This window comes from Eublepharis macularius, chromosome 5 (assembly GCF_028583425.1).
Source record: "Eublepharis macularius isolate TG4126 chromosome 5, MPM_Emac_v1.0, whole genome shotgun sequence".
In the NCBI taxonomy this organism is placed as follows: domain Eukaryota; kingdom Metazoa; phylum Chordata; class Lepidosauria; order Squamata; family Eublepharidae; genus Eublepharis; species Eublepharis macularius.
Window position 1 is genome coordinate 97295762 of NC_072794.1, and position 23945 is coordinate 97319706.

A 23945-nucleotide genomic window follows, 5' to 3' on the forward strand; every position below is an offset into this window, starting at 1 on the left:
AATCTTAACAGGTTTCTCCATACAAGTTTGTGGTTTATCTTCATATCTGCTGGAGTTTCCTTGTTCTCTAGTAAAGAAGACTTTTTAAATTCCCTTTGTTTTTTTTGCCTTCTGTGTGTACTTTTGTTTTGTCCATCTGCAAATCCCTCCCACCCCCAGCCTTGCAAGTGGGCTATCTTTGCTACATCCTGTATTTTTAACCTGCGGTGCTCCTGCTGTGAAATGTAGACCACCCACTGAGAGGAAGAAAAACATCCATTTATGGAAGAAAAGAAAGATCCTGGCTATAATGCTTTGCGGGGAAAAGGTTAGTGTATTTACCCTCAGTCAGGAGCAGCCCACAGCTGAACGCAAGAACTTGGTTTTCAGTGCCACCTGGTATATCTGCTGCAGTTACTGAAACTGAATGAATGCTTTAGAGAACAATCCTAAGTAGCTGTACTCAGATGTAAGTCCCATATTATTCTATGGGGCTTACTCTCAGGAAAACATTTTTAGAATTGCGTCCTTAGCATCTCTCATCTCTTTAGAATAGAAGCCACAATTGAAAAGTAGGTTCCAATCAGTGGAGGGAAAATGGTGGCGACTGGCACAGACACAATGATTGATTGACAACTAGGTTTATGAGGTCCCTCTATTATTATTATTTTTAATTCAAAGAAGCTGAGAGAAGGAGAGATTTTAAGTCAGTTAAACTTATGGCCAGCTGACACAATAAATATTATAGTATCTAATGAGCAGGTGAGATTTCACAAAGCCACTGAAGGAAAGCAGGTCAAGCTTCAATGCATCCATATGCAGAAAGTTTTCTTTAATATAAAATATTAAAGAAGTATCATTGATATGTTTCCAGTTCATCTTCTTATCATTATGATGAGCCACTCTGCAGGGCTGTTGCGGAGGAGGTCAGGATCAGTCTGGGTAGCCTAACTGAGGGGGAAAAAATTGGACCATTTTATTTCACTTTACTTCAGTTGACAACAGAATAGCAAGAATGTTGGTCCAAATTCTTCCATATGTGTGATAGGACTCTGTAGCAAATGTTTTAAAAATATTATTCAGATCTGGGTATCAGAAATACCATAAATATTTGATATTCTTGATTCTTGGGTCCAAAAATGCAGGTATAGTATTTGGAATTCCAAATATATTTGGCTCCATTATTCCCTGTGGGGAAATATTTCCCGTCATTCCCTGTGGGGAAATTTTCTGGGGAGCTGGAGGGATCATTTTTCCAAGAAAACTATACCAAAATTGCTGAGAACTTAGTCCTGCATATCCACTAAAGATCCCCCCAATTTTAAGTGAATCGGACCAAAGGGTCCAATTCTACATACCTTTGAAAAAGCTGCCCCCAGCTACTTCCTATTGATTCCTACCAGGGCGGGGGGGGGGGGAATCCAAGACTTTTCCAAGATACAGGAAGCTGAACCAACACACAACAGCAACCAATTACCAAAAGCCCCCTGAAGCAAACAACCAACAAAGCCCCAAAGAACCAACATCAAACCAGAGAATCCTACCAGAACCAGTGTCAAACCAGAGAATTCAAGCATTCAACTTAACAAGCCAGTAATACCAAGGCAGCAGCCAGACCTGACAATGGGATATGATAAGCAAGCAATACTGGCACAGACACACACAGTAATACTGCCTCCTTTTCCCTCCTCCTATTGCCTAGGAAGCCTTCAATGGGTGGTGGGACAAGCTGCTGCAACCTTTAGAGTGTGATTCCATGATATTCCCTAATATATCCAGATAATATGGTAATGTAAGTACCAATATATCCAACTATGCTGGATATATCCAGATATACCCAAATAATTCCAAATCATTATTTTGGGGGTATATATTTTGGGGCTTATATTTAGTGTTCCTGAGCTGAGTATCACAGGATGCAATTCAATATAGATCAGTGCACAGTATTACATCTGGGCCACACAAATGTGAAGCACAAATACTGTGGGGATGGGGGATACACTTCTGGGTAGTAGTGTATGCGAAAGAGATCTTGGGGAAAGAGTGGACTGTAAACTAAGTATGAGCAGTCAGTGTGATGCAGTGGTAAAAAAGGCAAACTCAGTCTTGGGTTGTATCAAAAGGGCCATGGCATCGAAATCGCAGGAGGTCATAGTCCCTCTCTATACTGCCCTGATCAGGCCACACCTGGAGTACTGTGTGCAGTTCTGGAGGCCTAACTTCAAAAAGGATGTGAACAAAATTGAGAGGGTGCAGAAGAGAATGATGAGAATGATCAGGGGTCTGGAGACTGAGCCCTATGAGGAAAGGCTGAGGACCTTGGGAATGTTTAGTTTGGAGAAGAGGAGATTGAGGGGGGGACATGATTGCTGTCTTTAAATATTTGAAAGGCTGTCATTTGGGGGAGGGCAAGGAGCTGTTCCAGTTGGCAGCAGAGGATAGGACTCAAAGCAACGGGCTTAAATTACATGTAGAAAGGTACCAGCTGGATATTAGGAAAAACATTTTCATGGCCAGAGTAGTTGAAAGGTGGATTCAGCTGCCTAGGGAGGTGGTGAGCTCCCCTTCACTGACAGTTTTCAAGAAGAGGCTGGATGAATATTTGTCAGGGATGCTTTAGGCTCATTCTGCATTGGGCAGGGGGTTGGCCTAGAAGGACTGTATGGCCCCTTCCAACTCTGTGATTCTGTGAAGAATATCTGAATTTTAATTTTATAGATTGGTTCCTTAACTTGCTTCAACTCTGTGTTTGTATACATAGTCAACTGAAACTGAAGTTGCAAAAATAAATAAATATGAGAGTCAAGTGATAATCAAATCCTCTTACTTCAGTTGTAATCTCAGGAAAATTTACTGTGTAAAAATACAGTAATCCATACTTGAGTATTAAACAGGCTGGGAGTGTTAGAGGAGGGGGAAGCACCTGTGTGAATACACAAAGCGGTTTCAACAGTTGGAAGGAAACCTCCTTTTCTTATGTAGATGGGAATGGAACAAAATAAAATACTGCTGCATAGCCCTCCTGTTCTTGGAGCTGTGGGCGCGAAATGGCAGCTTCTGTGACAAACAGCCAAGATGGTTGCAGGCACTTTCAGTACACTATGCAAATTTAAAGTGGAGATTAGATTTCTCCCTTAACAGCACATCCAGCTTCCTTCCAGCCTAATCCCATCATGTTGGAGTTTTATATTGGGATTCGGTTTCGTTTTCACGGCCATGTCGGACGCTCCTCTCGGCAGGTCCGAGAAGAAGCGGCCGAGCAGCCTGACCGGGCGGCTGATCTGCAAAGGTTAGCCCCCAGGGCTCCCAGGCAGGGAGTCTGGGTCCGGGACGCGGTGGGAAGAGCCCTCTGGCAAATCGAGGCGGGGTAAATTGCCCGTCTGTCCCTATGGAGGCTGGCAGACGTACGCGGCACCTCGCGTGCTGCCGGGCCACGGAAAACGGCAAAGAACAGGACTAGGCGGAAGCCTGTAAGTAAGCGAATCCCTTCTGTCACTACAAGCGTATGTGAAGGAGTGGTGGGATCTGAAGTTTAGAAGATTCGGATTTTTCCCCCCTCGCAGAGTCTCGGAAGATTGGCGCCCCCCCCCTAAAATGGCAGCGAAAAAACAGAGTCCTGCTCTGGGCAAGTCAGTTTCGGCTGCCCTGCAGGGAAGAGGCGAGTCGCTCGAGGAATTGGTGAAAAGATCGGTTATCGAAGCCATAAAACCCTTTGTTGACAAGCTGAATGCTACAGATCAAAGGGTGGGCTTAATTGAGAGCGATGTGAAAGCCATCAAGGAAGTAGCGGGGGGGCAGAGAAGTCTGCTCGGGAAAATGCGTCACTTATGAGAGCAACGAACAAGGAGCTAAAGTTGGTGGAAAACCAGCTGATTGGGCTGCAAGTGGAGCGAGCACAGACCATTTTGCGTCTCCAGAATGTTAAAGAGGAGGAAAACGAGGATTTAAGGGATCTTGCCTCGGAACTTTTAGCGACACCCGCGAGGGCAACTAAAGAAGAAGTAAAAAGCGCCATTTTGGGAGCCCGTCGGGCATCTTCAAAATATGCAATGAAGCGGCAGCTGCCTCGCGAGATTGTTATTGAGTTTTCATCTAGGAGGGTCAGGGACATCATCCTATATAACTCATATAATGCGGACTTGGACTTTCTGGGAAATAAAGTCAAGATACTGAAGGATGTTCCATTTTTAGTTCGGAAGAGAAGAATTAAGTATAAGAGGCTGGCAGCTCTTTTGAGGGAACGTGGCATAAAGTACAAATGGCTTTTTTCGGAAGGAATCGGGTTTAGTTGTAAAGATCAAGCTTACAAGATTAATTCGGAAGATCAGCTAAGGGATTTTGTGGACAAAAATCAAGAATTTGGGCAAGACACCAAGCAAAAAGAAGAAGATTCGAAGCCTGAAGGGAGGGGGGGAGGCAACGAGCGCTGCGGCTGTAGCTGCTCAGAGAGAACTGCGTCCGAGGCCCGGGGGGGGGGGGATTTAATTTGAACTGTAATTTGTATTTTGTAAGATTAACCATTCCATCATTACTTTATTAAGCTTTTTTTCAGTTATGGCAGTATGAAGGGAACGCATTGAAGTGTAGTGTTTAGTGTTTGTATGTTGCCTTCCCCTTTCTTCCACCCCCCCCTTCCCCCTCTCCTTTTTTTCCCCCTTCATTTCCTCCCCTTGTACTATTGTAGTTTTTTGTAGTTTACTGTTTTAGATGTTAAAAATAAAAATGTTGGAGTTTTATTATTGTTACCTCAGGACAAGAAATAGTAACAAAAACCTTGTTGTAAACCATGTCCACCCAATGAATCAAAGAAATAGACTAACAAGCATACACTGGTACTCTGAAATAACCTGTTACAAGACAGGACTGAATGAGATGGTAACAATGCCAGTGGTTGTTACCTATAATGCCCAGCCCAAACCAGTCCCATATATCATCCATGATTGTGGACTATGCTACTTTACCCTCATAGATCTTGGTGATCAGCCTTTCCTTGTTTAGAGACAGACCAATGTAGAACCCACTCACTCGCAGCTTCTCACACAGCAGCTAGGAAGGCAAGGCAGAAAGACAAAAAACCCCACAACCCCTTACCTTCTAGTAGCAGCTCACCACTAGAGATGGGCACGAACAAAAAAAAAAGCCACAAACAGCCCAATCTGCTGTTCATGAACAAGCTGTTCATGAGGCCCCATTCTAAATGAACAGGAGGTTGTTGCAAGCCTCATTTGTTGCTGTTCATCTTGCTGTTCGTCAAGCCAGACAGTCTGGCACCTGCAATCAATTATCTTGGTAACTTAGGCAGGGATTGTCTGAACTCTGTCTGACCTCCTGCTGTTGCCCTGGAAACCCCAATCGACACCCAGTTTAGCTTGATAGGCAGGTCTTCCTTTCAAGTGTGGAGCTCCAAATTTGTTACAACAAGGGAGCAAAGACTAGTGGGAGGGGGGCTCCCAGCTCTGACTTTACAGACAGTGGAGAGGGAGAGACAGTTGTTGGCATTTTGATAGAAAGAATGCATTGGAGCTTGAATTTTCTTTGTGTGTGGTGGGATAGGGATCTACCCCTTCAAGTTCCAGGGCTGCTACCAGGCTCTGGGCCAAACTATTATTTATTATTGGTACCTTTCCTGCTGCCTGCTCAGGTAAGGTTTCTGGGAGTGGTGCGGTAGGGATCTACCCCTTCAAGTTCCATCATGTTCGGGTTTTTTTTCTGTTCGTGCCCATCTCTACTCACCATGTGCTCTCCACTCCTTGCCTCAGCCCAGCTGACTCAGCTCTGCCTGTGGCAAGGAGGAGCCTTTTGTTAAACATTCCTTCCCTCTTACATATTTCTTCCCTCATGATGTAATTCAGGAACATACCCTCTTGATTTTTAGAAGGAAAGTTGAAAACTTTCTCTTCACTTCCCCTTGGTTTACTCAATTAATCCTGAATTCAGGTAAATCTGGGCTGCTGTTGCTCTTCAATTATTCATACTGGTTATTCTTTTAATGTTATTTTAAAGATTTTTTTTAGAGGTTGCAGAGGTATAAATGACAGATGTATGTACTTTATGGTTTAATGTAGATCCCCCTTATCAAATGTAACTCATCTAACGCTCTCAAGCTGCTGCTGCTAACATCTGAAAATCCAAGTACAGAAATCAGTCCTGAAGTACTCCAAGACTCTGATGCTCTCTGTGCCAGGTATAAGGCAGCCACAAGATAGGGAATCAAGTAGGCACAGTTGAAACCACTGTTGCCTGGCAAAGTACAAGCCTGACCAGGAAACCCTCTGATCTATAACCTCAGTGGTTCACCACATTTCACAGCAGTGCACAGATAAAAGGGTTCTAGACTGAGTGAACAGAGTGGCTAGTTGTGTCTGTAACAGGAAGACCCTCCCTCCACTTCCAATTTACCATATCTCTCTGCCATTCATCTAGGTTTAAACTGAGGTTTGAGTCTTCTTGAGAAAGGAGGATTATAAATGCTGTAAAATAACTAAAATAAAGTCTTAATAGTTTTTGGCTTCTCTACAGCTAAGACAGACATAAATTCGGTTATTGGGCAGGGTGGATTTGATTTAAATCAAACTGATTTAAATCACGATTTAAATCACTAGTCATTAAGGCTTGATTTAAATCATAGTTTTCTACATAAAGACTAATTCTTGCTGGTATAACTTTAGTATGCAAGTAGATGCCTGCCTTACCGATAGGTAAAGGAACTTCATTAAAGTATTCCCAAACTGGGCCTCTTTTACGGCCTGCTGCCATTATAGGTTTTTTCCTCCAAGGAAAGAATGTGATAAACCTCAGGTCATACACACAAAAGATCCAAAGACTTGTGCAGTATTGTGCTCAAAAAGTTTCACTTTCATTTTGTACTGCTTGCCCCTCCCTCCTCACACTTAGTTTCTTCTTGTGCAGATCTATTCCACTCCAAACAATCAGAAAAATATTTTTTCTATTCACTGAACTTCTTGAAACTTAGCACTGAAGGGGTTGATTCTGTCTTCATAGGTTTGTAGAACAATAGGATTAAGGTCTTTTTCTCAACTCTGTTCATGTTATAACATTTTTGCTGTGAAGAAGAGGCATGTGATCTCTGCTGAGCTGACACAAATTCAGTTTTGAGAACTGCAAAACCAAGCATCTGTGATAATATCTTGTAGGCAGAGAAACTGCCCAATAATCTTACAAAAACCTCTGGAAGAGCATGACATTGTGAATGGATTAATGGAATTTATTTACCAAAAAAATTAAACATATACAGCCTTATTCTACATAATTAAAAACTAATCTTTATTTCATGATGGAATAACCTTTGGGTGGTAATATATTTTCCTCAAAAAGCATTTTATTCAAAAAAATCCGATTTAAATCCAAAAAATCCAATTTAAATTAAAAAAATCCGATTTTTTTTATTTTTTTTTTAAAAAATCATTGATTTTTATCCACCCTGTTATTGGGCCACTGAGCCAGATTCTGATAGGAAAGATGTGCATAAATGGATATAGTCAACATACTGAGAACAGGCTGCATGCAGTCATTGAAGCAGGCAAAAATAGAAGGCACCCACAACAAAGAGAAGAAGTTGTGAATATCTTCCCCAGTAACTAACCTCCTTGCATAACTTCTAGAGTCAAAGTAAACCGAGCTAGCACAAGATTTGTGAAGATCTGGAAAAATCATGTGGGAGGGGGGCAGCTAGCTAGCTTTCTTGCTTGTTTTACTTCAGGACTTCCAACTTTTCAAGCAGAAAGTTGATTTTATTCACTCAAATTGTGTAGCAGGAAGATTATTATGTAGGGCAATTTACAACATCAGAGAACAATAATTCCTGTGTATGACACAGAAACACAGAACATATTTTCAGGGATATATTTATCGTTTAAATGTGCCAAATTTTGTCCCCAATTAATATGCTATGATTTTTATGATGATGATATACTATTGAATAGTTCAGTGTTTTTCTGAATTTTAAAGTTTAAGTCAATATCCAGATGTGCTGGTGGTCATATTTTTGGCTGTGTGAGACTTTCTATCTAAATAATAAATGTTCTTTACAACATTTTTTTTATTTTAAAGTTTTATTTTTGCTTGTTCCTCAGAAGGCATAAACCAAGATACATATGCGAAGGTAACATAGGGCACCACTGTTTTAAGCTCATTCTCAAGTACTGGTATAGTCACCATTTTGTTTGTTGAAAACTAAAGCATTTATATTTTGAAATCCTATAAATATTCCAAATAGTACATCATAATTAAGTTATAAATGATGGGTTGGATCCAGTGCAACATTTCTGCTGCTGTGAGGATTTCCCCTCCTGTGGCGGAGTGAGAGGCCCCTGAAGTCCTGTTCCTGAGGGAGCCCAGGAACAGGATGTGGAGGCATTTTAGGCTGCTATGGAGGGCGGGGGGGACCATGAAGGCATGCTCCATGAACAGGTCTTTGCTCCTACAGAAATGCTGTTTTGGAGCCAACCTAGCGTGTTATATGTTGTTAAAGCTGTAAAATAGATAGATTTTTAAAATATTGCATATATTTCAGTTTTTCCCAACATTTCCCCTTTTTCCTGAAAAAAAAGATTCTTCCCATCCCCTCCCCCTCCCCTCCATTGCTTCAACATTTTGAGACACTTTCCATCTATAGCTAGAACTTAAGAAGATATGTTAGTGACGTAGTCTGTCTTTTAAAAAGTCTTTAACAGCCAGTCTCAGCAACCATGCAGCAATTTCCCAAGCAGAAAGGTTAATCTGCTTTGCAGAAAAGCTTGTCACAACATTCGCACTGAGACTCTAGTTAGTTTGTATTCAGCCTAGGTAAATGACACCTTTAGCACAGCTGACAGAAGTAGGAATACAAGCGTGTGGGAGGCTGAAGAATTTTTCCTTTGATAAGCTGTTTCCTCTGCAGTTCCCTTTCCTCTTCCTTCAGCCTTACAAGGCCTCCAGATTGACCTTTTCTGGAAAACTGCTCTAAAAAGATAATTTCTCCCACCTGCACTAATGTTTGAAATTCTTCCCACAAAGCAAGAACTGAAATGTATGCTATGCCTCCTATCAAAAGTATCAAGATTACCAGGGGGTCAGAAGCTCTGCTTCAGTTGATGAGGGTGTATTTTGTCCACAGGCTTCTGCTTGATTTGCTTTGTGGTATGCTGTACACAGAGGCCCCTGCAGGTTTACATTAAGATGCTGCCCAGACTAAACTAGTGCGTGGTTTTGCTTTCCCCTCTCAATGCCTTTTTATCATTCACACTGTCACCTGTGTTTCCTGGCAGGGCCTACGGACTGTGAGGGAGGTCTGGCAGAGGCAAACTCCTAGCTTAATGCAAGCTTTCTCTTTCTCTCTCCTGCCCCACTGAAAAGATGCCTGCAAAACAGAGCTTGCTCTGTAGACACCTCAGAGAGAACACGTCAACTCTATGGCTGGAATATATTTTTCTGTCCTATGAGACTGGGTTATATAATGAATACTTTCCATGTCATTAAAATGCATAGAGAAACCAATTTGTGATCTTCCAAGGAATTAAAATACAAAAGTCTCATGTGCCTAATAAATTAAAATGTGAAATACAGAAATATCAATTTTTAGGACGAGGGTTATTGAAGCTTGCCCACATGATCAGGAGTATCATCTATTTTACTGCATTATAGAAAGGTTTAGTGATTAAAGGTTTTACAATTATAACTGAACTTTATCTGCTATAATGGAGTTTTGGGTTCTCTCTCTGTGGAGGCAAATATATCAAGCAATGAAACTTGTTTGGTGTGTCTGTTCTTTCAACTGATTTTATTAATTTTCTCTCACCAACCTACGAGTTAGCTACCACAAATCTTCCTGCTTCTCTGATAGCTGCAGCTTCTCTTTCTAATTAGGACATTGTTTCCCTGAGGTAGCCAATGCGTCACAGGCACTGGGGTTTTTTAAACTGGTTGTATAAAGCGAGAAGAAAAAAGACATGTGTACATTAATGTGAAACTATATGCAGTTCATAGGGTTTCCAATTCTGTTAGGAAGTTCCTGAAGATTTGTGGGTGGATCTTGGGGATGGCAGGGTTTGTGGAGGGAAGCAACCTCAGTGGGATAAAATGCCATTGAGTCCACCCTTCAAAGGATCCATTTTCTCTTAGGGAGCTGCTCTTTAGAGATCAGTTATAATTCTGGAAGATCTCCAGGCACCACTGGGAGGTAACCATCCTGTATAATCATTATTTATTCTTTGTGAAGCCACATCCTGAATAAGCTTTTTAAAATGTGAATATAGACTGGAAAATAGTTTGCTTTCTTTGTTTATTGGTTTATTCATGTTGTGTGGTTTTTTCTAAGCCTCTTTGGGACCCTTGAGGTAGAAAAGTGGGATAAAAATATTTAAATAAATAAAATAAAAACATTAAAAGAGGAATGATATAGAGAGAGAATGACATGAAAACCAGGGATAGTTGAGCAGCAGAACAAACAAGAGCATGGAATTCTAGCCAAGAGGGAAGGACCCATGAAGGGATCCTTAAGTCACAATTTCTACTAAGGAAATCCTTTCTCTGCTCCTTATTCTGATTTCTCTGACAGATGTACAAATTTCCAAGCTTGTCTCAACTGCATTTCTTGTTCTCATATGAGTTGTCTGTCATATTTTAGCAGTTACAGGGTTAGAGATCCATTTAATACATGGAATGTATATCAGTATTTTGAATCTTAGGATTCTTTAATGTATCTATCTAAATATAAACAATCACATTTTGTATTTATATATAACAGGGGCATTGGAGAGCCAAAATGAACATAAGAAGCTGCTGGATCAGACAGTTGTCCATCCAGTCCAGCATCCTGCCTCACACAGTAGCTAACCAGTTATTCTGGAGGGCCAAAAACAGGGCATAGAGGCTGATGCCTTCCTGTGAAGTTGCCTCCTGATACAGGGATACAGAGGTTTACCTTCTATGAATATGGAGGTCTCCTTTAGTCATCATGGCTGATAACCACTGATAGACCTATCCTCCATGAATGTATTTAATCCTCCTTAAGGCTATTTATTCTTGTTGCTATCTCTACCTCTTCTTGCAGTGAATTCCACATTTCAATCACTTCTTGACTAAAGTGTTTCCTGTTATCCATCCTGAAACTGCTGCCCATCAACTTCATTGGATTCCTTCAGGTTCTGGTATTTTGAAAGGGGGGACAAAGAGTTCTGTCCACTCTTTCTACCTTGAGCATAATTTTATAAACCTCTATTGTGTCCCCCCACCCTTTAATCGTCTCTTTTCTAAATTTAAAAATCCCGGGTTCTCCAGCCTCTCCTCCTAGGAAATGTGCTCCAACCCTCTAATCATCTTGGTTGCCTCTTCTGTACTTTTTCCAGCTCTCCAATTTCCTTTTTGAGATACGGTGACCAGAACTTGCAGACGGTATTCCAAACGAGGCTGCACTATAGATCTATAAAGGGCAGTGTAATATTGGCCATTTTATTTTCAATTCCCTTCCTAATAATACCCAGCGTAGAAGTTGCCCTTTTCACCGCTACAGCACACTAAGTTGACACTTTAATTGAGCTAGCCACTTTGACCCCAAAGTCTATTTCCCTCTGTCTCAGCAAGTTCAGAGCCCATTAGCATATATTTGATGTTAGGATTTTTTATCCAACGTGTATCACCATCCACTTGCCTACATTGAACTTTTTTGCCACATTGTTGCCCAGTCATCCAATTTGTGGAGATCCTTCACAGTCAGTCTAGTTTTTCACCATCCTAAATAAGAATGGGGAAAACGCTTCTATATAATTATAAAAGCGCAGACATTTTACAAAAAGCATGTGATCCAGATATAACCAGATCAGTAGAAAAGGTTCTGCATGTGGTACAGGTGGGATCCCACTGGAAAAAAGGAATAAAGCAACCAGCCTCTAGTAGGAAAAGAGGCGATAGGAGAGAGGCCACCATATGGGAAGGTAGGCTGCAAATAGGTGAGATTAATTCCTGAAACCTTACATCTGCCAAATTCTCTGGATGGCCCTTTTGATCTGCAATGACTTACATCACTGAGGTGGTTCTTAAACTTTAGACGTTACCATGTCAAAACTAATTTCAGTCCAGATTTTGTTTCCTATATCGAAGGCTGCCTCTGCACAGGCACAGCAAAGGCATTTTGGTTGGCTGCAACTTCAGCTTTGGACATGTCTATATAACTTAGTACAGTAAGTTATTGTGGTATAGTTATTTTTAAGGGGACTACCAGAAGCAACAGATATTTGGAGAAATGAGTATTCTGGTATAAGCAGTTCTAAGATATGGTAGAACTCAAAATGTGACATTCTAGGTTTACTTGAACTCTGTATCTTCCCACTTCTACTCCATGGTGAAGAGTTGTGCCAGGGGATTGTATAAATCATAGGGACTTCAAACTATGATTCCTGTTCTGTGGAGGTGTGGATGGACACAAACTCTGGTCTAATGGCATAGGCACAAGACAGTAGATAAGCATCTCCTTAATGACCTTCTAAATAATATTAATACAATTAATATTAATATTAATTGGTGATGAAAATGTTTTTCCCACTGCCAGAACATTATACTTTGAGTGCCAAGGTGTGATTTCTCCACAATAGATATGCTGAATGATTGGGAAGATTTCTAGATCTACTGCAACAACTGAGTAGCAAGCAACGGCTTGCTTATATGTTTAAAATATATTCTTGAAAGCCATAGATGTTGAATGTCTCGGGCGTTTGCATCACTGCAGGGATTGAGAAACAGTGCTAACCAGAAAGTGAAGATGGATACCAGAAGTTATTTACCTTGCAAATAGGTATAGATAAATCTTTGCCAACAGAATTCAGGGTGTAAATAGATCCCTCAGAGCCTTCATGCTCAATTACTTCCAACCCAGGCAAAGGATATTGATACACGTGCCTTATATTGGGGAACATTGTTTGAATCACCTTTGTTATTTAACAAGTAGCCTTACATCTGGCTAGATAAATGCAGCTGTCAATATATGATGTAAGTGAAATGGAAAGTAACAGCTAACATATATCTCTCTAACAGAACAATAATAAATGCTCTTGTGTATTTTTTATTTCCAGAATATGAACTAGAGATAAACATTCACTGTGTAACCAGAAGGCAATATTAAATTTGTTTTTCTTAAATTATAAACGGTTGCACCCAAATGGCAAGAGATAGGCATGTTGTTAAATCAGAGTCATTATTATTGCCATACGTTCTGTTAGGCAAGGCACAATGTTAGGTTCAAGGAACTACTTAGAATTTTATTGGTCCACTAGGCTATGTCTGCATTTCCATGTATAGGTTAAAATTAGATTTTGCTTTAAAGAAAACAAACAGGGACAAAGAATACAGAGAGATAAGGGGAGGGCCCTGTCCAGCTAGGTTTTTGATGCAAGGTTTTCTCCCCCTCTGTTTTCTATGATATGCAAGTACTATCAAGTACTATCATTGCATTCTTTGCATGTTTCTTAAATTCCCAAGTTTTAAAGCAGTGAATCAGTAAAGAGAAAGTAGAAATGTTCATAATGACTTCTTCCATTGTGTTCACTTAAGCCATATTGCGGGAAATAAGCCCAGCCCCCGTCTTTTAAGGAGTCTTGAGTCTGAGGCAGGTGGTATTAACTGAGAGCTGCATTAACTCTTTTCAAATCTCTTTCCTATTTCCTTGAAGAGACATGCTTGGTGTGTATATATGGTAGGAGCTGTTTGACTGCCTCTAGCATTGACATTTTAATTTGGTCCATGATATAAATATCATTTCCCTAATCCTCCTGTTCTTAGCATTGTTTTGTCTTTTTTCTTCAAAGTGAATTGACTTTTTTTTCTTTAGCTGGGGGGATGGGGAAGGAGAATGGTGACTGGTTGCTCTGCTTTGGAGCATTAAAGATCTGGGAAAAACCTCCAAGTAACTGTTGTTTCATTATTTGTATTCACATGGAAATTTTTAATCTCCATCAAAGGATCAGGAGAAAATAATGTTAAGATCCAACAAGAGTGTGCCTGGCTTACATGGCATTTTAAAATGTTATTTGGCTTTATCCCTTAAAATGATGAGAACCATGAACTATGCACTTACAGGGCTCATAATTAACTTTTTTCTTGTTTCTGTCCCCTTCCCCCCTTCCCATTTTCATTCCTTCCTTCCGTTTCCCCCTTGTATCTCTGTTATTCTCTGTGAACCTACAGTCTGGATCTGTGGGGTTCATTCTCTTATTCAATTAACATCAATCTCTGTTTCAAAATACTGTGCCCTATGGAACAATCAGTTTAAATCTGTACTGTTTCCATTGAAATTAGTAATAACTCGATTATAATAGAGATGGGAATCTAAATCTCTTGCTGTATTATAGCCCCATATTACAGCAAAGTGCTGTAAACGACATAGCAAGCAACAAAGCAGGTACATTTCTCTAAGGAAGTGCGCCTCGCTGGTATGAGGAACAGAGATGGGGTAATGAAAGGAAAGGGCTAAGAATGGATTTGTGAGGGGAGAAATAGCTCAGAAACTGGATAGTGAAAACAAACTTTTTTTTTAAGTTTCAGGAAAATAGTTTTAAATTGTTACTTTGATCCCTCAGTACACTAAGATTTTTTTCTATAGACCAACGAACCTTCAAATAAAATGGTTAATATGTGCAGAGGAGGAGATTCTGAGATTTAGGAAAAGATGTTCTGCTCTGTGTCTTTGGTTTATAGTTACTATTGTAGCTGGAAAAATGAGTGATTAAGTTACTTTTAATTAGGAAGGCAACATGCCCATCCTGTAACTGGATCTTAAGAAAGGACAGCAGATTTCACAGGTGGAAGCTTGCAACAATAGAAGATTTCATGCTTCATCACAGATCAGTAAAACCAAGGGAGCCATTAAAATGCTAATACTCATTAATACGGTTTTCTGGTGTTTAACTTTAAACACAGAAAATAAAGATGAGCGACAGCCAGTAAAATGGGAGTGACATTTGTAGTAAAAACGTCTCAAGTAAGCAAGAAGCACTGCAAGGAAGTATAAGCAGTGGCTGCTTCCATCCCTGCTGGGGGTCAAGCCAAAGAGCACCCTCCTATCACCTGCAGTTAATGTGTTCGTGGGTAGGAAGGCACAAAATGGAACAATATGTCCTTCAGTTTTGCAATAACTAGATACATTGCATTGTGACAGCAGAATTATTTGGTTATTAAAATCTTGTCAGAAATTTGCAGTATTTGGATGTTACTGTTAAACTACAGTTGTTGGGCTCCTATTTCTGCAGGGGCTGGCATCATGTGCTGCATGAAGGACCCTTTTCGTAGAATTATAACTGCCTCCCCCGAGATGAAAATCCTTGATTCAATCCTAGAGTCATCTCAGATATGTCTTTGGCTGGATCCTTTAACCACTTTTCTTTTTAAAAAATTAAAAACCCTAGGGACTATTACCCAAACATTTTCCCCAGCAGAGCCAAATACACCTGAGAGGAGTAATTTTTGGTGGGGGAAGTAGGATATGTTAGTTAAATAGTCCCCCATGCTAGTCTTCACTTTTTCTTTTTCTTTTTAATTTTTATTGGATTTTTATAGTAAACGGGGGGTTACAGCAAGATGTAAACATTTAGCAGATTCATACACAAGACACATATCCCTCCGTCCAGATACGAAAAGCCACTATATATGTAATTAGCGCCCCATATACCTTCAAAATTCCCTTTTATTTTCTATAGTCTTTATTTAATTTCTATACTTTTTAATCCACTTACTCTGTTCCTTATATCATTTCTAATAATTTTTTCTTTTGTGCATCTTATAGATAGATCACATTTCACCTCTTTTACCTTTTAATCAGGGATCTTAAATCCTTAATCATTCCAGGAGTGGCAGATGGAAATAGCAAAGCATAAAATATCAGCAGGACAGTAGTATACATCAACATAGAGAAAAGAACAATTTTTATGCTAATTTCCCCTCTTTCTTGTATCTGTTCTGGCCATGCCTTCCAAACTTGTCTACTTGAATTTTCATAATAGTAAGGGTGGAGAGGCCAAATCAATATTTAGTTTAAAGACAATTTTATATTCTATAAAAAATATTTCTTTCATCTATTTTGTTCCAGCCAAACTTATTTGCTTGGGTTTTCATATTGATAAGGCTAGGGTGACCACATAACTATATAGCTAAAACACAGTTTTGCATTTTAAAAATAGTAGCTCCATCATCTCTTTTATTTTGACCATCTGCACTTGTTTACTTGGATTCTCATACTCGTAAGGTTAAGAAGAGCAGATGGTCATTTAGCTTAAACACTAGTTTGTTTTCTGAGAAGGAGTACAGTCTAAGAACAATTAATAAATTCCAAAGGCCCATTTATCACATTATCACTATCACTTTAACAGTAGATATACAAAGTCTGTTATAATATAGAGCCTCCAAAATTTTCACTAAATCTATATTGCATATCATTAAACATATAGAGGAAGTCTAAATCATAATCCATATTTCTCCTTTCTTACTTTCAAAATAAAAAAGGAAAAGAGAGAACAATAGTAAAACCAGAGAGCTCTATAATTCCATTAGTCTCCCTCTCTCAACTCTTCAAAACATATACAGAATATATAGTGTTATATGTATATATATCAAAAATAATAAGAAAGAAAGAAAGAAGGGAAGAGCTATAAAAGTAAGAGGTTAGGTCTGCATTATTGGGTCCTAATCTGGTTCTGATTCTTGTTTTTTCTTTTTTCTTCCTGTAAAGTAGTACATCCAATCCTTAATCCATCTGGGCCACCAAAGGTAGATTCCCTTGTCTTCCAGCCATTTCTGAAGGGGGTCGGTATGAATGTTGTTACTCCTCTGCTTGTTTTTCTGCTTTAAGATCCACTGGACTCTTTCAGTAGTGCCCTTTCAGTAGTGGCATGCTGGGTTCTCTCCATGCAGGTCTGCTTCGTGGCTCCGCCTTTTTTTTTTTTTTTTTGCTAATGTTTTGTGTTTTCAAGGAGATGCCCTGGTAGAATCGTCCATTTTGTAGACTGTGTCGCAGACTGTTTTTCCCCTCATTTGGCTCTATTTTTCTTTCAGTTAGATATGTCCCTTTAGAAATTTTTTCTGCATTGTCGTTTCTTGTCATCCTTTTATCCTTTTCCACTCCAAATATCCCATCTGCTTTAATTAGTAATTCAGTCATTAATTTAGATATTTCTTGCAAATTAGAGAGTACTTCTTCTTCCCAAAAAGCCATTTCAAAAAGTGGTAAAAAGCTTTGTTTTGGTTAATTATGTTCAAAGATTTGTAGCTTTCCAGCAATCTGCTGAGAGACTCTCTTTAGAATTCCTCTCCCGTCTCTGCCCCTCCCAGCTTGCTCGAGCAGCCGTCTCGCAATCAAGCTGGATTGCCCTCGTAAAACCATAAAACAATCTGCTTACTTGATGGAAAGCTGTGGGATCACTTGAGCTGTCTTAAAGTTATTTTTTATCTGTCTTGTTAAGAGTCTGCTTTTTGCTGTGGTTCATTTTCACTTGCCAGACTCTTGGTTTTGCAGCTTTGTAGCCATATTGGCTCCTTCATTAGCCCTTGCTTTCAGAACCGGTATCGGGGCTTCTGGGGGTATGCCAGACCCCCTAAGCTCTTCCACCTTGTTCCAGCCTGCCTCCCCTCTCCAGGGGGAGGGCTTGGGGGCCCAATCTCTCGGGTCTCAAGGAACCAGGAAGGTCATGGCAGGGAGCTCATAAAACTCCCCTGTCGTAATTTCACTGCCTCATCCCAGAAGTCCGCTAGTCTTCACTTTTAAATGACAGCCCTACCAGTTGCATTGTATACAATAAAGTTAAAATAATTGTGAAACTATTTGAGAAATTATATTCTGAAATGCAATTGATTGGACCTTTTTAAAAAAAATATAATTATTTAATGCTATTAGACTTTCAAAACTGCATCCCTGGTCAGAATACTGCTTTTAGATTGCGTGGAGGGCAATCTAAACTCCCCTCTGTCTGGAGATCGGGGGTGGGGTCACCAGCCATGTGACCATTTTCAAGAGGTTCCGGAACTCCGTTCCACCGCGTTCCAGCTGAAAAAAAGCCCTGGCTGTAGCTGTTATAGCTTCCAGTTTTCTCCAAACTGAGGTGGTTAAACTTTTCTCTGCATAAGAATAACATTCACAATTCAATTACTTTGAAAAGTTATAAGATCTTTAATAAAAGGGAGAAGACCCTGGATTATGAAATCCAGTTTATCTTATTGATTGTATGCTGCATCCTTTTCTTACTCTTGTGTCTTCAAAAAGCAGTCATTTTGGCATCTTTTATCTCAAGAATGTCAGTAACAACAACAACATTCAATTTATATACCACCCTTCAAGACAACTTAATGCCCACTCAGAGTGGTTTACAAAGTATGTCATTATTATCCCCACAACAAAACACCCTGTGAGGTGGGTGGGGCTGAGAGAGCTCCAGAGAACTGTGACTAGCTCCAGGTCACCCAGCTGGCTTCAAGTGGAGGAGTGGGGAATCAAACCCGGCTCTCCAGATTAGAGTCCCGCACTCTTAACCGCTACACCAAACTGGCTATTTTGCTATCGGCTGTACAGCTATTTGGCTGTACAGTTTGGCTATTATTTTCCTTTTGATTATTATTATTATTATTATTATTATTATTATTATTATTAATAATAATAATAATAATAGATTTATATACCGCCCTTAAGGATGACTTAACACCCACTCAGAGCGGTTTACAAAGTATGCCATTATTATCCCCACAACAAAATACCCTGTGAGGTGGGTGGGGCTGAGAGAGCTAGAAGCTGTGACTGACCCAAGGTCACCCAGCTGGCTTCAAGTGGAGGAGTGAGGGATCGAACCCAGTTCTCCAGATTAGAGTCCTCTTAACCACTACACCAAACTGGCTCTCTTTTACTGTTTTACTGTTACTCTCCCATTTTCCCTTTCTTATTTTGGTCCAGCCCTCTATTTTTCACATTGGTGGACCAAATTCTGTAGCTCATTTTCATGCTGTCATCATCCATACTGGCAAAAGAAGAAAATGCTGAAACCTTTGTTACTCAAGGCCTCTTTGCTAATAAAAAAATACCTTCCAAAAGCATAGCCTTTGGAATAGTCCCACATGATTCCTGCTTAACCTGCAAGTAATAACCAGAATTCAGATGTGATTTGGTTTTTTTGGGTGGGGGTAGCAAAATGTTTAGCAATAAGGAAGCAGTTGGACAGTGTCATTCTACAGATTTGATAGAAGACTGTCAATCCATTTTTATTGGGACAGTGTGACATGTAGATGTCTCAGAAAGATGAAATTCAACCCAAGAATGCAATTTTCACAACCAAATATAAGTCTTCTGCTTTTCAGTTTCCTGTTCTTTCCCTCCCTGCTAGACTGTGGTGTTCATTGCATCAGGCTGTGTAGACCTCTGCCAAACACTGAGATTTTATATGTAATGGCTCCCATAAATGCCCTGGCCAGCCTCTTATAGGAAACACAAGACTGTCGGTTTTGGACACAGCATAAAACCCAAGCAGGAAATCATTCCTGAATGGCACAGCTGCATGCAAACATTTTAAGCTAGTAAACTGCCCATCTGCACACCTACATGCATGGCAGAAGGCAGGGCTAGAAAAGAACCATGTTGCATACAGTTTGTAAACAGGGAGAGAATTTTTTGATTCAAGAAGGAGTTGTTCTTTAGCTCTTAAATTATAGCAAATTTAAAATCTGTAATTATTTTGGACATTAAGGACAGATTGCAAAATGAAGGAGATAAAATAACAACAAAATAATGAGATTGTTTGGAATACATCAAATTGCTCCACATGCTATGCCTAAAAATTTATAGCGTACAATTACAAAGCTTGTTTGAAAACCTCAGTGGTACCCATGCCAAGAAAATGCTGGGTTTAATCTTTACAGAAGGTCTGGGGATCAAAGCTGAAATATCCCATGAAAGTCTGAGACGGAAAAAAATTAACTCTGGCTTTAAATATAATCTATCCTTTTCTTACTTTTCAAGGCCATTTTGCACATAACATTTTTCAAACACAGAGATCAGTCTCAGAGCAAAGAGACGTGTATGCTCTGCGTTATGTGAAGGTTGTCTCGTATACCATCAGCAGGCTAATACAGCCATGGCTATTTGATGCATATATCTGAGATGAAAATGACATTCTTTACACACTACCTTGTGTACCCAGGAACTATCAGTTTCAAATAAACAGCCTAATAAGATGTCAGCGTGACTTCTCTTGCATGTCTCATTTTATGAGGCAAACAATTGGCACCACTTTAATTATGAGTTTCAAAAAGGCAGCAAATCAGGTGTTCTGAGTGCAAATCTGGAATGAGAGAAATGTTGCTGTTTCAGACTCTTTTAATCCTGTCATCGCAGAAATACTTATATGATACTGTCAAGATTCTAATATAAAAAGAGAACACTTGCTTAATGAAAACTGATTTGTACCAGCAACCTTTTCAATACCTAACTATTTAGATTGCACCTAATTTTTAAAAAAACTCATTCTTCAGGCACATTTGATGTTGGGTTCTCTTTGAATTCCCACAATTAGTTTCTGTGACTGATTAGAGCATCTCCAGAACTTTTAGAGCTCTGGTGAGAGAGCTCTCCTGCCCCTTCCCTGTAGGAGAATTAGCTTCTTTATACTTATCCTGAGGTGTTTGGAGAAGGCCTTTCTGCACAGTTATCTTCTGGATCTCCACAAAAGCAGCATTGCATAAATGCATATTTTAGGGCCCAGCTTTCAGAGGCAACCAACAGCTTGGAAGATGAGAATGAGAATGGAGTATTAGCATCTGGGACACTTCTGCCCCCCCCCCCCCCCGCAACTCCAGCAACTGACAGTCAGCCTCTCCATGTGTTCTGTCATGTCCCAACAGATGCTGCAGTATTTGATCAAACTTTTTTAATTATGGGGAGGTGAGTACAGAATTCTGCTTCTCAGCAATTAATAAGAAATTGAATATTTGAATAAGTGAATGTGAAAATATCATTTAACATTGTCCGAGGAGACACAGATTAAATTAACAAAATATATAAAATGTCTCACCCTGATAAATAATCAGCCTGTGGAACTCACTGCTAAATATAGTAAACTGTGTGTGTGTGTGTGCGCGCGCATGCACCATTTGAGAACCTCACACATGAAGCTACCTTATCCTGAATCAAACTGTTGTGTTACCGAAATAGGAGGTCTCATTAATTGTCTGGGGGAATTAGCATTAAAGGAGACAAACAAGAGGGGGTAAGTGGGATTCTCCACCTATGTCTACGGAGATTATTCCCTTAGAGAATGCTCAAATAAACAGGCAGATGTTCAACAGGAAAGGGTTTTTTTTAAATTGAGGAGTAAAAGGAAGACATACAGAAAACCACACACAGGGCTAATTAAGAAAACAGTGAGGAAATGGGAAAGTGGTTTTGGGGGAAGGGCAATAACTACCAGTCTCGGAGAGGAAGAGATTCATGGAGGAGCAGCAAAACAACCAGTGTTTCGCAAAGAGAAGTCCAAACAGATTAGGGATGCGTGGACAGGTACCAAGGCAGACACATACTGAACACATGGCTGGGCAGCCCAGTTATAGGGCAAAATGCACCCTGGGGCAAAACTGACATCTTTGACCCAAAACAGTGGCTTAATGGCTTGTCTGGATGTAGGACAATAACTGATATGACTATCTGGGATGGACTAAAGGATAAAATTATTGCTTGATGACCTGGTATTACTATCTGGGCTGGACTATTGGTTAAAATTGGTAACTACTGGACAGGGAGGCTATCAGTTGCGCTGAATAGCTTTGATTAGATAAGTGGGATAGGGGAGGTGAAAGAAGCCATTGATAGGATTAGGCAAAGAGTTTTCTCAGGAAGCCTCATTATCTCTGCTGCTCTGTGGCATGGAGGGCTGTCAATCAGTCCCTGTGACTCATGGCTTGGTAACTATCCAGTGTCCATGCCAGCTAGCATCTGCTCTGGCTGGGGTCAGTGTCTAGGACTTATTACACAGAGTTTATGATATCCCATATCCATAAACTGCCTTCTTAGTATGGGGAGGGAGTCTGACTGGTAATGATTGGTCCATCAAGGTCGAATAAGTGGGTTTAGATCAAATCAAGCCTGAATTCTCCCTAGACACTAAAATACCTAAACAGAGGCTATCATCCTTTGACACATGATGAGAAGACAAGCCTCTTTGGAAAAGACAATAATGCTAAGAAAAGTTGGAGGCAGCAAGAAAAGAAGACCCAACATAAGATGGATTCATTCATTAAAGGAAGGCACGGCCTCCAGTTTGCAAGACCAGAGCAATGCTGTCAATGAGAGGACGTTTTGGAGATCATTAATTCATAGAGTTGCCATAAGTTGGAAGTGACTTGACAGCACATAACACACAAAGGAAAAAGGATCATATCTCCATAACAAAAGGGCCTAGAGATTTTTTAATGAACACTGAGAATTCAGAGATATAAGAATAGTCAGTTGCCAATATTTTAATAAAAACCAAAAAAGTCCTTGAGGGGTGGCTTCTCCTGGGGGACCATGGCAAGGGGAAACTTAGGGGAAACTTCTCATGTGGAAGCCCCATTACTATTACACTGCATTGGCAGCTGCAGCAGAAATGGAGAAATTATTTACGCCTGTCCCAATGTGGAAAACACCTTAGATAGCCATCCTTTAGTTTTATTAACTGTACAGGAGGTTAAAACTTTCTAATATCCTGGACATATTCTTTTTTAATTTTACTGCCCTTCCTTTCTCCCTAGAGGGGACCGAAAGCAGCTTTTGTCATTTTCCCCTCCTCCAGTTTGTCCTCACAACAATCCTGTGAAGTAGGTTAGGCTGAGAGTATGTGACTGGCCCAAGATCAATCACCAAGCTTCCATGGTAAAGTGGGGAATCAAACTTGGGTCACCCAGATCCTAGTCTATCACTCTAGCCACTACAACACACTGGCTGTCACAAATATCACAAGTGGTCTCTGACTCAGTATCTGTTTCTTTGAGTAAATTGTGGTTTCAATCCTGGGAGTATGCTCTATTGAGTAACATGTGAATTACTTTTGAGTAGATGTGCTTATGATTGCTCCCTATGTCTTTACTTTGCCTTTTTAGAAACTGAAATATTTTGTTTCTTTTGAAACACCTTTCTGTTGTACTGCTGTTTCTTAAATAGTCACTTGAGTCTCCTTAACAAGGGTTACTGTGGAAATTGGCCCCCACCATGTTCAGTCTCTGTTGCTTGCAGTTATATTTCCTGTTCTTACTTCTCAGTAGCTGAAGTTGTAACTTCCTCTTGTTATATAGCCTCTTGGTGCCTCCTTGAAAAGAGATCTATGTGCAAATTCCCCTACCACCTTTAATTCTTTGAATGATCATCTGTGCTTTCACTCTATAACTTATTTGTGTATTGGCACTGTTGCAGATAGTTAGAAGGATCTGAGTGACAAATCCCTCTTTGCTCTTCATAGGGTACATGCATGAAAAACAGAGATTAGATCCACTGGAGCATTTGTGCAGCTAGAAGGATTTTTGCACCGCTCCCATCCTGCTGTAGTCCACAAATGCCCCATAAAACACTGCCCTTGGAGTACAGGGAACTCCCTGCAGAGGAAGAAAGAGGTCAGAAAGTCACACTGTGTGTGGATAGAAGTCCATCCGTAGAAACATTCTAGTGGATCCAAGCCAATTCCTCCCCCAGAGAAGACAGGCAGAAGTTTCTGCACCCTGACCAAATTTCCATAGATTTCTAGAAGGTTCTATTCTACAGTGGCATCTATGACAGACCCCCCTTTACTCTCCCCACTGTGAGGCATATTTTCCTGCCAAAATTCAGTATCCCTGCTTTGACTGAGCTGCCCCACGTAGCATGTTAATATTTGTGGTTTAGAAAGTCTATTTGTCCCTCCCTGATATGCAGATATAACATTGGTTTTTAGCCCAGCCCAGGAACTTAATGGGGAAAACCAGGAGCCATCTTCCTTTTTTGC

The 23945-nt window shown here is 40.2% G+C and overlaps 1 protein-coding gene across 2 annotated transcripts in view; it reads left to right on the forward strand.

Annotated features, from left to right (window-relative positions):
• The window catches only part of EIF2B3 (eukaryotic translation initiation factor 2B subunit gamma), a 191148-nt gene that overhangs the window by 93254 nt on the left and 73949 nt on the right, over positions 1-23945 (forward strand). The gene's annotated exons all lie outside the window — the stretch shown is intronic.